This window comes from Tachyglossus aculeatus, chromosome 6 (assembly GCF_015852505.1).
Source record: "Tachyglossus aculeatus isolate mTacAcu1 chromosome 6, mTacAcu1.pri, whole genome shotgun sequence".
NCBI classification, from domain to species: Eukaryota; Metazoa; Chordata; class Mammalia; order Monotremata; family Tachyglossidae; genus Tachyglossus; species Tachyglossus aculeatus.
This window is the reverse complement of record NC_052071.1, coordinates 14,811,197-14,828,888: the sequence shown is the minus strand read 5'-3', so window position 1 is coordinate 14,828,888 and position 17,692 is coordinate 14,811,197.

The following is a 17,692-nucleotide window of genomic DNA, read 5'->3' as shown; positions in this document are numbered from 1 at the left end:
GCACTGTACTAAGCGCTTGAAAAGTCCAAGTTGGCAACCTATAGAGACAGTCCCTACCCAACAGCGGGCTCACAGTCTAGAAGGGGGAGACAGACAACAAAACAAAACATATTAACAGAATAAAATAAATAAAATAGTAAATACGTACAAGTAAAATAGAGTAATAAATCTGTACAAACATATATACGGGTGCTGTGGGGAGGGGAAGGAGGTAGGGCTGGGGGGTGTGGGGGGGGAGAGGAAGGAGGGGGCTCAGTCTGGTTAGGTTAGATTAGAATCCATGAACTACTGATTCCCAGGCCCGTGTTCTAGCCACTATTCCCTGCTGCTTCCCTAGGCGGGAACTTGGCTGAGCTACACCAGGCAGATGGGTAACAAATCTATTTTTAAATCTGCTTCCACACAAGTAAACCTGAACCAGAATCTTCCTCCTTTCAGGACTAAGAAGTCCCACCTTCTATCTAATCTAAAGCTCATATGTTTCAGCTAAGGGCTCCCTCCTTCTCCGTCAAGGGCTTCCGCTTGGTTCCCGGTCCGAGTTCTATTCGGATAACCGGCCCTCTTCCTTATCCTGTCTGATGGCCACCTTGTGTTTTGGCCAGCTTTCAGTTATGTTGGCTTATCCATTTTGAATTTCATCTTGAATTTTCCCTTGAATAATTGACCTGGCGGTAGTCAGCTCGGAACAGAGAGAGTCTGTAAAGCAGAGATGTTTAGACTATCCTTAATAATAAAAGCGGAGGGCCCTTTCCATTAGCCGTGTTAATCGTGTATTTGAAACCCAGAAGTCCCCAAACCCCAATTCTTCCACCCAGCGATCCGAGGTCACATGTCTGCTTTTCTCACTCAGTGAAATTATCACCGAATGATTTTCTTTTGGAAACTTTAAAAGCTTTGGGGAAAATTAAGTGGTTTGAGCCCTTTGGGGATGTAATCAGACCTTTCAGGAGAACTCTATGGGGAGGTTAAGTTTCCTGAGGAGGGTTTTTTTTCTAAGAGTTTTATATTTTCACCCATGTTGCGCTCAAGAATGTGACCTGCCCGTTTCCACAGTCCTGCCAGGCGTGCCTGTCTGGGGTTGCGCTGTTATTACAGTCAAGTTGTGTCTCCCTCATGGAGCCTCAGAGTCGCTCATGACATTGATATCGTGGCTCTTAATTAAAACATCAGACGTTTTATGTCTTTGGTAACAGTTTCGCAGGAAATGAAGTGCTGTGCCCTTCTTTGGTTACCCATCCGAAACCCAAGCTATGCATCGGATGTCTCTTCTACCTTCAGGTCTTTGCCCCAGCCCGGGACCTGCCTCCGCTTGACTTCCCAAGGGTCTTCCTTCACGGAGAGCTGCATAATAATAATAATGATAATAATAATAGTATTTGTTAAGCACTTACTATGTGCCAGGAATTGTACTAAGCACTGGGGTACATACAAGGTAATCAGGTTGGACACAGTCCCTTTCATTCAATCATCCAATTGTTCAATCATATTTATTGAGCACTTACTATGTGTAGAGCACTGTACTAAGCGCTTTGGAGAGTACAAGACAATAAAAACCAGACACATTCCCTGCCCACAGTGAGCTCACATGGACTCACAGTCTTAGGGAAGTAACATAACATTGTGGATAGAGCAGGGGCCTGTGAGTCAGAAGATCATAAGTTCTAATCCCCGCTCCACCACTTGTCTGCTGTGTGGCCTTGGGCAAGTCACTTCACTTCTCTGGGCCTCAGTTACCTCATCTGTAAAATGGGGATTAAGACTGTGAGCCCTAACCGGGACAGGGACTGTGTCCAACCCAATTTCCCTGCTTAGTACAGTGTCTGGCACACAGTGAGTGCTTAACAAATACCATAATTATTTTTATCATTATTAATTCCCATTTTACTGATGAGGTAACCGAGGCACAGAGAAGTGAAGTGACTTGGCCAAGGTCACAAAGCAGACAGGTGGCACAGCTGGGATTAGAACCCACATCCTCTGACTCCTATTCCCGTGTTCTTGCCACTAGGCCATGCTCCTTTTCATAAACCACATCACTTGGCCCCCACTCTAGAGGCCTAGCTCAACCCCCACTGCTTCACTGAGGCTCCGGAGGGTGGGGTGGATCACTCCTGGGGATAAATGGGAGGTGAATAAGTCTTTTCAGGAGCTAAATCTGCCCGCTCTCCCCGGGTAACCTGGAAAATCCACCTAATTCCTCTCACATCACCTTGAGAAGCAGCATGACTTAATGGAAAGAGTCTGGGCCTGGGAATCAGAGGACCTGGGTTCCCATCCCAGCTCTACTGCTTGTCTGCTGTGAGGCCTCACTCTCTGTGTCTCAGTTTCCTTACCTGTAAAATGGGGATACAATCCCTGTTCTCCCTCTCCTCTAGATTGTGAACCAGGGACAGGAACTGTGTCTGACCCGATTGTCTTGTATCTACTCTAGCTCTTAGTTCAGTCTTGACACAAAGTAAGCACTTAATAATTATTAAATAAGGCATTTGGGTCTTTGAGATGGTAGTGAGCCTTTTTGACTTTTTTTTTCTCTACCCATCCCTCCCCCTCATATACTAATTGTGGCATTTATTATGATTAATAATGAGGATGATAATAATAATAATGATTGTGATATTTGGTAAGCACTTAACTATGTGCCAGACTGTATTAAGCGACCACTATATGATAAGCACTGGGGTAGATAAAAGATAGTCAGATACGATATCCCTTCCTCTTTTTACCTCCTTACCTTCCCCTCTGAATTGTTCCCTCCCTTTTCCTGCTCCATCCCCCTCTGTCTTTTTCTCTTTCATCATCTCCTCTTCCTTTCCCCATCCTCTCTTCCTCTCACTTCTCTGTCTCCTCTACCTCCCTGCTTTACCACCAACTGATCCAAGGGCCACTTAGGTGATGTCTTCAGGCCAAATTGGTTCTGGAAGGGGACGATTGAGTGGAAGAACCACGGGCTGAGTTGCCTCATGCCTTTATTCATTCATTCACTCATTCAAACGAATTTATTGAGTGCTTACTGTGTGCAGGGCACTGTAATAAGCGCTTGGGAAGTACAAATCAGCACCATATAGAGACGGTCCCTACGCAACAACAGGCTCACAGTCTAGAAGGGGGAGATGCTTTAGAAAACCATTAGCCGGTGCTACCCTGTCTGGAGGACTTCAGCTTCGCTGGGGTGACCTGGCTTAGCCTGGCCTGATCTTATCAACTTGAGTCGGTCATTTCTTTGACTTTGGGGAGGCAAAAAAGGGAAAAGTCAATCACCTTATCTCCTTAATAGGACACACCCAGGGATCAAGGAAAGAAAATGATCAGGAAAGAAAAGAGGTGAGCTTGTAGCCCCTAGCTATGTCCAGTATGGCCTAGAGGTTTGCTAACCATTACCACAAGAAGAGGCAGGACTTATGCCACCATTCATTGGTGCCCAGTTGCAACAGAATTCCGGGGGTATCATCATCTGACAAATGGGCAGTAGTGTGGCTTAGTGGATAGAGCACGGCCCTGGGAGCCAGAAGGACCTAGTTTCTAATCCCGGATCTGCCGCTTGTCTGCTGTGTGACCTTGGGCAAGAAACTTCACTTCTCTGGGCCTCAGTTACCTCATCTGTAAAATGGGAGAGTAACACAGTGAGCCCCATGAGGGATATGGACTGTGTCCGACCTGATTAACTTGTTCTAGACTGTTCTAGACTGTGAGCCCACTGTTGGGTAGGGACGGTCTCTATATGTTGCCACCTTGTACTTCCCAAGTGCTTAGTACAGTGCTCTGCACACAGTAAGCGCTCAATAAATATGATTGATTGATTGATTGATTGTTATCTACTCCACTGCTTAGAACAGTGCCTGGCACCTAGTAAGCACTTAACAAATACCATTAGAAAAACTAGGTGACTGAATTGATTGGCATTGGGGTGGCCTCTCCCACAGACATAGGACGCTGTAGATAACCTATTGGGGACCTGGGGGAAGGACGCATCATCATCAGTGAGCGCTTGCATTGTGCGGAATGCTGTACTAAGTGCTTGGGACTATACAACAGGGTTGGTAGACAGTAGTGTTCCCTGCCCGCATGACCCCACATGCTGGTCTCAGCTCTTTTCGGGGGTAACAAGGTGGTCCCAGAGGTTTCCAGCAATGGGGGCAGTCCTTCAGTTTGCACCCTCAAGGCTTCAGGGACTGGTCTCCAATCAATCAATCAATCAATCGTATTTATTGAGCACTTACTGTGTGCAGAGCACTGTACTAAGCGCTTGGGAAGTACAAGTTGGCAACATATAGAGACAGTCCCTACCCAATAGCAGGCTCACAGTCTAAAAGTCCAACAAGACTGGCCAAGCGCTAGGGTAGGTGCAATACAGTCAGGTCAGACACAGTTCCCGCCCCGCCTGGGATTACGTACATAGTTTAAATGACGCATCTGTAATTTATTTATTTCTTTATATTAACATCTATCTCCCCCTCTAGACTGTAAGCTCCTTGTGGGCAGGGAATGTGTCTGTTTACCGTTCTATTGCACTCTTACAAGTGCTCAGTACACTGCTTTGCACACAATAAGTGCTCAGCAAATATGACTGAATTAATGAATGGATGAATTTGGGGCTCAGTCTGAAGAACAGGGAGCACAGATGTTTAATCTCCATTTGACAGATGAGATGGAGGCGCAGAGGAAGTTAAGTGACTTGCCCAAGGTATGTGGCAGAGCTAGGTTTAGGATCCTGGTCACCTGACTCTTTTTAAAAAATATATGTATGTAGTAGTAAGCACTTAACAAATACTATATATATATATATGTGTGTGTGTGTGTGTGTGTGTGTGTATATGTGTATATATATACACATAACACTTAATGAACAGTATATACACTTAATACTTAACATAACACTTAACAAACACTATATATACTTGTAAAGTATATGTATATGTATTCATATATGTGTGTATATATGTGTATATATGAATACATATACATGTATATGTAGTATATGTATGTATTCATATATGTGTGTATATATGTGTATATATGAATACATATACATGTACTATACAAGTATATATAGTGTTCGTTAACTGTTATGTTACACATATATGAATACATATACATATACTATACATGTATATATAGTGTTTGTTAAGTGTTATGTTACACATATATGAATACATATACATATACTGTACATGTATATGTAGTGTTCGTTAAGTGTTATGTTACACAGATATGAATACATATACATATACTATACATGTATATAGAGAGTTTAAGTGTTATGTTACACATATATGAATACATATACATATACTATGCATGTATAGTATTCGTTAAGTGTTATGTTACACATATATGAATACATATACTATACGTGTATATATAGTGTTCGTTAAGTGTTATGTTACACATATATGAATACATATACATATACTATACATGCATATATAGTGTTCGTTAAGTGCTTACTACGCGTCGGCCACCGTACTAAGCCCTGGGGAAGATACAAGCTAATCAGGCTGGACACAGTCCCTGTCCCACCTGGGTCTCACGGTCTCATTCCCCATTTTCCAGATGAGGTAACTGAGGCCCAGAGAAGTGAAGTGACTTGCCCATGGTGACTTGACACATCAGGGAGGTGGAAGCGCTGAGATTAGAACCCTGGTCTCCCGACTCCCCGGGCTGTGTTCGCCTTTTTGGAAGGTCTTTATGATGGTACCATCTATCCTTTCAAGGCTCCCTGCCTCTCCTGGAGCCAGCCAGGGCTCACTTGATTCCAAAAAGTGGGATCGTTCCCTGCTGGAATCCTGGGGGACACTGACACCCAGTGGTATTATCCTGACATGGCACCAACCTCTCCACCATCCCTCCTCCGGTCAAGCCTATTTATTGAGCGCCTACTGTGAGCAGAGCGCTGTACTGAGCGCTTGGGAGACTGTAGTAGAGCAGTATAACGGATACATTCCCCGCCCACAACGAGCTGACAGTCTAGAGGGGGAGGCAGACAGTAATGTATAGAAATAAATTACAGATACATACTTGTATAGTACATGTATATGTATTCATATATACACATATATATGAATATATATATATACACATATGTATATGCACATATATATGAATATATATATATACTATGCAAGTATATATAGTGTTCGTTAAGTGTTATGTTACACATATATGAGTACATATACATATACTATACTTTGGGCAAGTCACTTAACTTCTCTGGGCCTCAGTTACCTCATCTGTAAAATGGGAACTAAGACTGTGAGCCCCCCGTGGGACAACCTGATCACCTTGTAACCTCCCCAGCGCTTAGAACAGTGCTTTGCACATAGTAAGCGCTTAATAAATGCCATCATTATTATTGTTATGTTACACATATATGAATACATATACATATACTATACGTGTATATATAGTGTTCGTTAACTGTTATGTTACACATATATGAATGATGATGGCATTTAATGATGATGGCATTTATTAAGCGCTTGCTATGTGCAAAGCACTGTTCTAAGCGCTGGGGAGGTTACAAGGTGATCGGGTTGTTCCACGGGGGGCTCACAGTCTCAATCCCCATTTTACAGATGAGGTAACAGGCCCAGAGAAGTTAAGTGACTCGCCCAAAGTCACACAGCTGACAATTGGCGGAGCCGGGGTTTGAACCCATGACCTCTGACTCCAAAGCCCGGGCTCTTCTCCACTGAGCCACGCTGCTTCTCCGTACATATACATATACTATACATGTATATATAGTGTTCGTTGTGTTATGTTACACATATACGACTACATGTACATATACTATACATGTATATATAGTGTTCATTAACTGTTATGTTACACATATATGAATACATATACATATACTATACATGTATATATAGTGTTCATTAACTGTTATGTTACACATATATGAATACATATACATATACTGTACATGTATATACAGTGTTCATTAAGTGTTATGTTACACATATATGACTACATATACATATACTATACATGTATATACAGTGTTTGTTAAGTGTTAGTTTACACATATATGAATACATATACTATACATGTATATATAGTGTTCGTTAAGTGTTATGTTACGCATATATGAATACATATGCATATACTATACATGTATATATAGTGTTCGTTGAGTGCTTACTGCTGACTTCCCAGTGGGACTGGGAAGGGGGATGAATAAAAGGAACAAGTCAGGGTGACGCGGAAGGGAGTAGGAGGAGAGCGAAGGAGGGCTTAGTCAGGGAAGACCTCTTGGAGGAGATGGGCCTTCAATAAGGCTTTGAAGAGGCGGGAGAGTAATTGGTATGAAAAGAAAATGTATAGGGGAATTCAACCAAGGAATACCCTCCCCATGGAAAACCTTCATAATTGAGGGAAAAGTCCACCTTGGTTCCTGGATCTGTGAACTACTGTGCCTTCACCTTAGAGAAGCAGCCTGGCTCAATGGAAAGAGCACGGGCTTTGGAGTCAGAGGTCATGGGTTCAAATCCCAGCTCTGCCAATTGTCAGCTGTGTGACTTTGGGCAAGTCACTTAACTTCTCTGGGCCTCAGTTACCTCATCTATAAAATGGAGTTGAAAACTGTGAGCCCCCTGTGGGACCACCTGATCACCTTGTAACCTCCCCGGCACTTAGAACAGTGCTTCACACATAGTAAGCGCTTAACAAATGCCATTATTATTATTATTATTATTATTATCATTATTATTATTGTTCACTTTGTACTTTCTATTTGTTTGGCACAGTTAACCTAAAAGTAGGTTAACCAGAGAGCTGATGGGAAACCTCTCATCCATGGATCTCCAAGCACTGTGCGAACATAATCTCATCCTCCTTACTGGAGGAAGAAGGCCACGGGGGACTTTGCAATTTCTTCAAGATATTTAGAAGCGGTCTGGCCCAGTGGAAAGAGTGTGGGGAGAGGAGTCAAGACATCTGAGTTCTAATCCGAGTTCTGCCACCTGCCTGTTTGGTGACCTTGGGCAAGTCACTCAGCTTCTCTGTGGCTCGGTTTCCTCTTCTGTAAAATGGGGATTCAAAACCTGTTCTCCTTTTCCATTCGACTGAGTTGTGTGAGGAACAGGGACTGTGTCCGATCCAATTTTTTTTCCTGCTATTTGTTAAGCGCTTACTATGTACTGTTGCCAAGCACTTAGTGCAGTGCTCTGCACACAGTAAGTGCTCAATAAATACGATTGAATGAACTAGGCCATGTTCTAAGCACCGAGTCAGTGTTCAGTGACAGAGCTGGGATTAGAAGCTGGGTCCTCTGATTTCCAGGCCAGTGCTCTATCCATTAGGCCATGCTGCTAAAGAGCTGCCTGGGGGCACCTGAACACCACAGACACCCATTCCCGGCCCTAGCCACGGTTAGGAATTCCGGAGTGACTTCCAATCAATCAATCTATAGGGCTTTGCCACCTGAAAACAGTTCCTGACACAGAGTAAGCGCTTAACAAATACCATTATACTGTTAGTTCAGGGGAAATATTTCCCAGTTGTCTGTTCTTCCCCGCTGGATGTTTTTCTCTCCAAAGTTTTCTTCTGATGACCTCTTTTACTATACCAGCAAGCCTTGCAGCATTTCTGTTTTACTACCAAACCAAAATAACCTCTTTCCTTTTTTGTTCTTTTGTACACATTTTTCTTCGGACTCTACTCAGAACAACCACCACACTTATAGAATGCTCCTTTTCTACTTAATTCTTTCAGCTTTTTACTAAGGTTTGCATTTTTTGTAGTTTCTTTTTCTCAAAATATAGCATCCTCGTTTGTTTGCCTTCCGCCATGCCTCCTCAACAAGAATGTTCGATCTAATTGTCTTGTGATCAATACTGCATTGTTCTCTTACCCTCCCATTCTTCCTCCACCAGCTGTCAGTCAGTCAGTCAGTTAATCATATTTATTGAGTGTTTGCTGTGTGCACAGCACTGTACTAAGCACTTGGGAGAATACAATAGAGCAATAAACAGACACATTCCCTGAGGACAACAAGGTCTACTTCTGTTCTTCGAATCAAATCTAAAATATTCTTTTCCTTGCAGGACCAGGTGTTCCAGAAAACAGTCATTTTGTCCCGTCTGAAAACTTCACTACCACATCTTGGCCTGGTGAGTAGTTCAGCACATATAGTTGAGGCTAATTAGAAACTCCCGCTAAGACTTCGAGACTTGGTTTGTTAGCTTCCTGAACTTCACCTAACATTCCTGCTCACTGTCTTCCTCACCCTGATCAAGTGGTCTTGCAGCCCTACTATGTAATCTTTCTTAATTTTTTTTTCATGGTATTTGTTAAGTGCATTGTGGGGTAGATATAAAGTTATCAGGTTGGGCACAGTGCATGTCCCACATGGAGCTCACTGTCTTAATCCCCATTTTGCAGATGAGGTAACTGAGGCACAGAGAAGTGAAGTGACTTGCCCAAGGTCACACAGCAGACAAGTGGTGGAACAGGGATTAGAACACATGTCCTCTGGCTTCCATGCCCGTGCTCTATTCATTAAATCTTTACACATAGGCATTCCACGGTTCTCCTTCTCTGGTGAGATTTTTTTTATTCCCATCTCTGTTGTGCCTCAAATAGTGTCACCTACCCATCCTTCTTACCCATCCCTACCTTTTCCTGCAGCAGCATGTCCCCCTGTAGCAAAAAGTCACAAAAAGTCACAACAGCCAGGCTGTCGACTCAGATTCTGGGCATTTAGTTCTATTTATTGCTATGTTATTGGGAATGTCTGAGCTCCAATGTTGGGCTGCAGGGGCCTTGAGGTCACCTGTGGTCACTCTGAGTCTAAAATCAGGACCCAGAGTTTAACATCGTTTCCCCCCACAAAGGGTCTGCAAGCTTGGAAAACTGAGTTTTCTGAATTTGTGGGAACTGGACCACATAATTTTTGCTCCACATTCTATTATCCTTGTAATTTGTAGCCACGATAACAGTTAAATTAATAGCAGACATTAAGCACCCAGGGCACACTAAATGCTCTGCAGAAAGCACAAGGCCACAATCCGTGGTGTCATAGAGCGAGAATTCTAAAATGACTCTTAAAGCTCCCTCGAGTTCAGAAAATAAATTTCCTTCTTGTTCTTTCCTTTTTCAGAATGTGTGTGTACATGGGGGTGTGTTTGTGTGTGTGCGTTTTAGTTTCTGAAATTTTCATGTGTTAAATAGGTAGAATTAAACTGGCCCATGGCTACTTCCATGAGGGTGAGGAATAATTGGAGGAGAAAAGTCTTCCAAGTGAGGAGGCTCATATGCCACTTGGTTTCTCCCTGGATTTTGGAAGAAAATCCATCTCCCTTCAGTTCAGAGGGAAATATTTCCCAGTTGTCTGTTCTTCCCCGCTGGATGTTTTTCTCTCCAAAGATTCATGCAGGCGTCCTTGACTTTTGAATCATGCTGTTGGTAGGCTCGGTCCTTCAGCCTAGAGCATCTATCAGCACGCTGACAACTCCCAGACAGACAGCCCATCCCTTCCCATCTAATCTCTCCCCTTCTGTATCAGTCGAGGCTGGGAAAATCTATTTCTCCTCGTCTCCTTGAAGGTGGGGAAAATATTGCCATTTTTTGTGAGTTATACAGTGATTTTTCAAGTTAAACAATATACACTTCAGAGGATGATTATTGTGATTGTTTTTTCAGGTAAAAAGTGGGTTGAAATTTCAGGTTGACTCTAGCTTTTGTTTGTACAAGTTCCATTCAACAGTATCCGCTTGGTGAGGGGTTCTTGAGTAATCTTACCCCTAATAATTGTGGTATTTGTTAAGTGACGTGACAGGCACTGTGGTGGAGCCAAGCAAATCAGGTTGGACAGAGTCCCTGTAGGAATCCCCATTTTCCAGATGAGGTAGCTGAGGCACAGAGAAGTGAAATGACTCAGATAGTGTCACCTGCCTAACCGTCCCTGCCTTTTCCTGCAGCAATATATCCTGCTGTAGCAAAAAGTCACACGGCAGACAAGCGATGGAGGTGGGATTTGAACTCAAGTAGGCAGGAGAACAATTTCATCTGAAGGCAGAAAAAAGTTTGGTTGGGATGTTGGCTACTAATGCTCTAATGCTAACCTCCCTGTGCCCCACTCTTGCCTCTCTCACCGCTCACCCCTACCCTGTGTCCTGCCTCTGACCTGGAATATCCTCCCTCCTCAAATCCAACAATGACTCTCCCTTCCTTCAAAGTCTTACTGAAGGCACATCTCCTCCAAGAGGCCTTCCCAGACTAAGCCTCTCCTTTCCTCTTCTCCCACTCCTTTCTGCATCACCCTGACTTGCTCCCTTTGTCCTTCCCCACCTCCCAGCCTCACACCACTTATGTACATATCTGTCATTTTATTTATTTGTATTGATGTCTGTCTCCCCCGCCTCTACTACTAAGCTTGTAGTGGTCAGGAAATGTGTCTATTGTTGTATTGTACTCTCCCAGGCACTTAGTACAGTGCTGTGCACACAGTAAGTGCTCAATAAATATGACTGAATGAATGAATTAATGCTACCACCAATGAAGAGCAAAGGCTATTCAGGCCCAGGACAAGGTCAGTCCTAGGCTGTTCTTCCCTTCTATCCCAATCAATCAATCAGTCAATTAAATTGAGAATCATCATGGCCTAGTGGATAGAGCATGGGCCTGGGAGACAGGACCTGGGTTCTACTCTTGGCTCTGCCACTTTTCTGTTGTGTGACGGTGGGCAAATCACTTAACCTCTATGACTCAGTTACCTTACCTCTAAAATGGGGATTAAGACTAAACCCAATGTGAAACATGGATTGTGTCCTGATTAGCTTGTGTATACCGCAATGCTTAGAACAGTGCCTGGCACATAGTAAGTGCTTAACAAATACCATAAAAAAAATCAATGGTATTTATTGAGTGCTTACTATGTGCAGAGCACTATACTTAGTGCTTGGGAGTGTACAGTATATGACCTCAGAAGTAAAATTCTCAAGTGGGAAGTGACTGTGTAAAGGTATTTGGTCTACCAAATGTTGCCAACTTGTACTTCCCAAGCGCTTAGTACAGTGCTCTGCACACAGTAAGCGCTCAATAAATATGATTGAATGAATACCCCCCTCCCTGCACCCCATAGGGGGTGACCCCCAAAACATAAGTAGGCCCAGTGGGGAAGAAGGCAGATTTTCAAGTTTCTTCCCCTCTTAAAGTGAGGGAGGCTGACAGGAGACTGAAGGTTTGGAGGGCACAGGGGGCCTAGCGGCATTGGGGGTGACAGGGAGAGGTCTCGTATTTGGAGCTCGGCCCTGGGGTCGCCCCTCCCCTGGCTGGGCAGCCAGCGCACCTGGGTCCCAGTGGTGTGAGCCCCATGTCGCCCTCTCCCCCAAACCACAGACCACACCCTGCAGCAATCATTCATTCATTCATACTATTGAGCACTTACTGTGTGCAGAGCACTGTACTAAGCGCTTGGAAAGTACAGTTTGGCAACAGAGACAATTCCTACCCAACAACGGGCTCACAGTCTAGAAGGGAGAGACAGACAACAAAGCAAAACAAGTAGACAGGCATCAGGGAGCTTGACGCACGGGGCGGACAGACGGACGGCAGTCTGTCTGCCAATCAGTCCGTCAGTCAGGATGTCAGTCTGTCAATCAGGCCATCAATCAGACCATCAGTTCACAGGAGGAGCCTCGGTGGCGCGTCAGGCCCTGGGTACAAGGTAGGACAGGGAGCTTCCCAATGCCCCCCATCTCCTCTCCACACCCTGGGTCAAGGGTGCCACCCCCGGGTGGGCCAGGCCCCCCTCCAGAGAAACAGCCCGTGCCCTCCGCCCTGGCCTGTGTGGGTTGGCTGGGGCCCCGTGGATTTCAATCAATCAATCAATCAATCAATAGTATTTATTGAGCGCTTACTGTGTGTAGAGCACTGTACTAAGCGCTTGGGAAGTACAAGTTGGCAACATATAGAGACAGTCCCTACCCAACAGTGGGCTCACAGTCTAAAAGGGGGAGATAGAGAACAAAACCAAACATACTAACAAAATAAAATAATGTACAAAGATAATGTACAAGTAAAATAAATAAATAAATAGAGTAATAAATATGTACAAACATATATACATATGTACAGGTGCTGTGGGGAGGGGAAGGAGGTGGGAAGGGAAGGATTTCTGGCCTTGAAACTCCTCTAGACTGTAAGCTTGTTGTGGGCAGGGAATGTGTCTGTTTATTATTATAATGCACTCTCCCAGATGCTTAGTGCGGTGCTTTGCACTTACTATGTGCAAAGCACTATACTAAATGCTTGGGAGAGTGCAATATAGCAATAAACAGACACATTAGTCAGTCACATTAATCAGTAAATATGATTAGAATGAATTTGCGGGGAAAGGATCAGCTTACAGGCTGGAGACAGACTTTAAGATAAAGAAGGGGTCCCTGTGGTAGGGAAGAAGGGAACAAGAAGTATTTTATCATAGTTGTAAAATGCTTATTATGTATCAAGCACTGTTCTAAGCACTGGGGTGGATAGAAATTTATCAGATTAGATTTTGTCTAAATGTCTATTTGGGGTCATAGGAGGCGGGGAATTCACCTGCTGTTCCCTTGCCCCAGAGAGGAGAATAAATGAGGAGAAGGGTTTCATTCATTTAGTTGTATTTATTGAGTGCTTACTGTGTGCAGAACACTGTACTAAGTGCTTGGGAGAGTACACTACAACAATAAACAGACACATTAGTCATTAGGCACATTAATCAATGAATACGATCAGAAAGGATTTGTGCGGAAACGAACAGTTTATGGGCCAGAGAGAGAGTTTAAGATAAAGTTGGTGTTCCTGTGGTGGGGAAGAAGGAAACAAGAAGTTTCTTATGGTATTTATAAAGTGCTTACTATGTCAAGCACTGTTCTAAGCGCTGGGGTAGATACAAGTTTATCAGAGTAGATTTTGTCTAAAAGTCTACTCGGGGTTATAGTGGGTGGGAAATTCACCTGCTAGTCCCATGCTCCAGAGGGGAGAATAAATGAGAAAAAATGGGCTTCATTCATTCAGTTGTATTTATTGAACGCTTACTGTACGCAGGGCACTGTACTAAGCATTTGGGAGAGGACCATACAACGATAAACGCAGCATGACCTAGTGAATAGAGCCTGGGCCCAGGAGTCAGAAGGTCATGGGTTCTAATTCCGGCTCTGCCACTTATCTGCTGTGTGACCTTGGCCAAGTCATTTCGCTTCTCCATACTTCCGTTCCCTCATTTGTAAAATGGGGATAAAGACTGCGACCCCCATGTGGGGCAGGGACTGTGTCCAACCTGATCATCTTATATCATCAATCGTATTTATTGAGCGCTCACTATGTGCAGAGCACTGTACTAAGCGCTTATAGTAAGCGCTTAGTAAGCGCTTATATCTTTCCCAGCACTTAGAACAGTGCTTAACACATAGCAAGTGCTTATCAAATACCATTATTATACAGCGCTTAGTACAATGCTTTTGGCATATAGCAAGCGCTTAACAAATACCATTATTATTATTATTATTATTAAACAGACAAATTCCCTGCCCAAAATGAGCTTACAGTCTATTACCTTGCAGCCAGAGAGACCTGGATTAGACATAAGGCAGGACTTCCAGACTGCTGGGGTTGGGGTCGGGGGGGGGGGGGGAGACACTAAAGTGGGGTACAGATTAGGAAGGGAGGCAGGGGCCCCTCCATCCCTGAACCCCGTGAGCCTCTTCCAGGCTGGGAGCAGGGGCCTGGCCCCGGTGACCTTTCGGTCCCATCCCAGGTGCTGCCCATGCGGCGGTCACCTTTAGGTCGCCTTTATCGGCCGGTCCTGGCCCAGAGGGGCGGGGGGGGGGGGGGGGCATCCGGTCCACTGACCCCCATCCCACTATTCCACGTGGGTTCCCCCTGGGGAAAAGAGGGAGGGGGACCGGGGGAGAAAGAGACGGGGAGAGGGGTAGAAGGAGGGAGAGAAGAGGAGGGGGAGAAGAAGAGGGGAAAAGAGGTGAGAAATTGGGAGAAGAGGAAGGGGGGAAAGGAGAGGGGGAGGGGAAAGGGAGAAAGAGGGGGAGAAATGGGAGAGGGTTAGAGGGAGAAAGGGGAGAAGGAAAGGGGGAGGGGGATGGGGAAGAAATAGGGGAGAGGGAGAGAAGGAGGGGTGATAGAGGGAAAAGGGGGAGAAATAAGGGAGAAGGGGAGGGGATAGAGGGAGAAAGGGGGAGAAATAGGGGAGGGAGAGAAGGGGGAGGGAGATGGGGAAATTGGGGAGGGGGAGGAGAGGGGGTTAGAGGGAGAGAAGGGGAGAAATAGGGGAAGGGGGAGAAAGGGGGAAGGAGAGAGGGGGAGAGGGTTAGCGGGAGAAAGAGGGGGAGAATTAGGGGAGGGGGTTAGAGGGGAAGAAGAGGGGGAGAAATGGGGATGAGGAGAAGGGGGAGGGGGAGGGGGAGGGGGGAGACGGGGGAGGGGGATGGGGGAGAAATTGGGGAGAGGGGAAAAGGAGAGGGGGTTAGAGGGAGGGGGAGAAATAGGGGAAGGGGGAGAAATAGGGGAAGGGGGAGAAAGGGGGAAGGAGAGGGGGGAGAGGGTTAGAGGGAGAAGGGGAGAATTGGTGGGTTAGAAGGGAAGAAGAGGGGGAGAAATCGGGGACGGGGGAGAAGGAAAGAAGGAGGGGGGATAGAGGGAAAAGGGGGAGAAATAGGGGAGAAGGGGAGGGGATAGAGGGAGAAAGAGGGGAGAAATAGGGGAGGGAGAGAAGGTGCGAAGGGTATAGAGGGAGAAAGAGGGGGAGAAATAGGAGAAGAGGGGGAGAAAGGGGAGGTGGTTAGAAGACAGAAAGAGGGGGATGGGGAAGAAACGGGAGAGGGAGAGAAGAGGGGATAGAAGGAAAAGAGGAGGAGAAACAGGGGAGAAGGGGAGGGGGACAGAGGGAGAAAGGGGGAGGAGGAAGAAATAGGGAAGAGGGGGAGAAGGAGGGGGGAGGGGGCTGGAGGGAGAGAGAGGGGGAGGAGGAAGAGAAAGGGGGAGGGGGCTAGAGGCGGGGGCCGGCTTGTCACTTCCGCCCGTGGGCAGGAACCTCGGGCCCCGGCCCGCCAGGACCACCCGGACCGCATGCTCCTCCTCCTCCTTGGCCTCCTGGTCGTCGTCCTCCTCCTCCTGCTCGGCCTCCGGGGCTCCGCCCGGCCCCCGGCCCCCGGACTCCCACGGAACAGGTCTGTGCCGCCCGCGCTGCCCCCTGGCAGCCGTGGGCAGGGGGCGTTGGGCAGGGGGCTGCCAGCACTGGAGGCCTACCTTGCCGGCCGAAACCCCAGGGGCGGCGGGGGGCTGCTGCGGGACCCCCGGGGCGCACCCCCCCCCGGGCCCTGCCCTTCCGCACCCCGACAGGGCTTTGAGGTTGGGGGGACCCCGGGGCGCCCCGTGGGATGGGGGCTTGGCCAGCAGGAAGAGGGTGGGGAGGGGGGATGGTGGCCACCAGCCTCCGTGGGGGCCGGCCGCACCCCCAGAGACCCCGAGAGACCTCCGGGCCTTCCCTTGGGGGGTGACCGTCACGAGCTCCCCAAGCCACGGGTCAAGACGATTTTACACCCGAGGAAATGCCCCCTCCCCCAAAACACACAAACAGCCCCCCTCCTTGGGGCTCCAGGTGATTGCACACCTGGCCCGCCCAACCCTCGTGCCAAACGCCCGCAGTAGGCGCAGCTGGAGCTGATCGAGAAATCATTTCTCTCTTTTCCTCTGGCTAATGAGGACTCAGCGCCGCCTCAATCCTCCCACATTGTGCCCCTTTGACTTGCCCGATTTTTCCCACTGTGTCAGTTTAATGTCGTACTTTCCTCTCCCAGGCGCTTAGTACAGTGCTCCGCACACAGTAAGCGCTCAATACATAGGAATCCCCCAACGTGTTTAGGCTAAGTCAAATGCTCCATCCTCCCTGCCCAAGAGGCAGGCTTTGACACAAGACATGCTTGAGTAGAATAAATTTTTACGTGGTTGCACCAGGGAGTGAGTCTTTCAGTCCCCAAAGTCACTCAGGTTTATTGAGTGCTTACTGTGTGTAGAGTACTGTATTAAGCACTTGGGAGAGTACAATGTACCAGACGCCCATAATGAGCTTACGGTCCAGAAGGGGAGACTGACATCGGTATAAATAAATGAATTACAGATACGTACATAAGTGGTGTGGGGCGGGGGGGGGGGGTGAATAAAGGGAGCAAGTCAAGGTGGCGTTGAAGGGAGTGGGAGAAGATGAAAGGAGGGCTTAGTCAGGGAAGGCTCCTTGGAGGAGATGTACCTTCAATAAAGTTTTTAAAGGGGGGGAGAGTAATTTGTCTGTTGAATTTGAGGAGTGAGGGCATTCCAGGCCAGAGGCTGGATGAGGGCCAGGGGTTGGTAGTGAGATAGACAAAATCGAGGTACGGTGAGAAGGTTGGCATTAGAGGAGTTAAGTATTTGAGCAGGATTGTAGTAGGAGGGGGCGAGGTGATTGCTTTAAAGTCAATCAGTCGTATTGAGCGCTTTCTGGGTGCACAGCAGTGTACTAAGCACTTGGGAGAGTACAATTTAACAATACACAGACACACTCCCTGACCACAACGAACTTACAGTCTAGAGAGGGGGGAAAGCCAACAGTGAGGAGTTCCTGTTTGATGCGCAGGTGGATGGGCAACCACTGAAAGTTCTCGAGCCGTGGAGAAACATGGTCTGAACGTTTTTGTAGAAGATGCGAATGGGCACAATT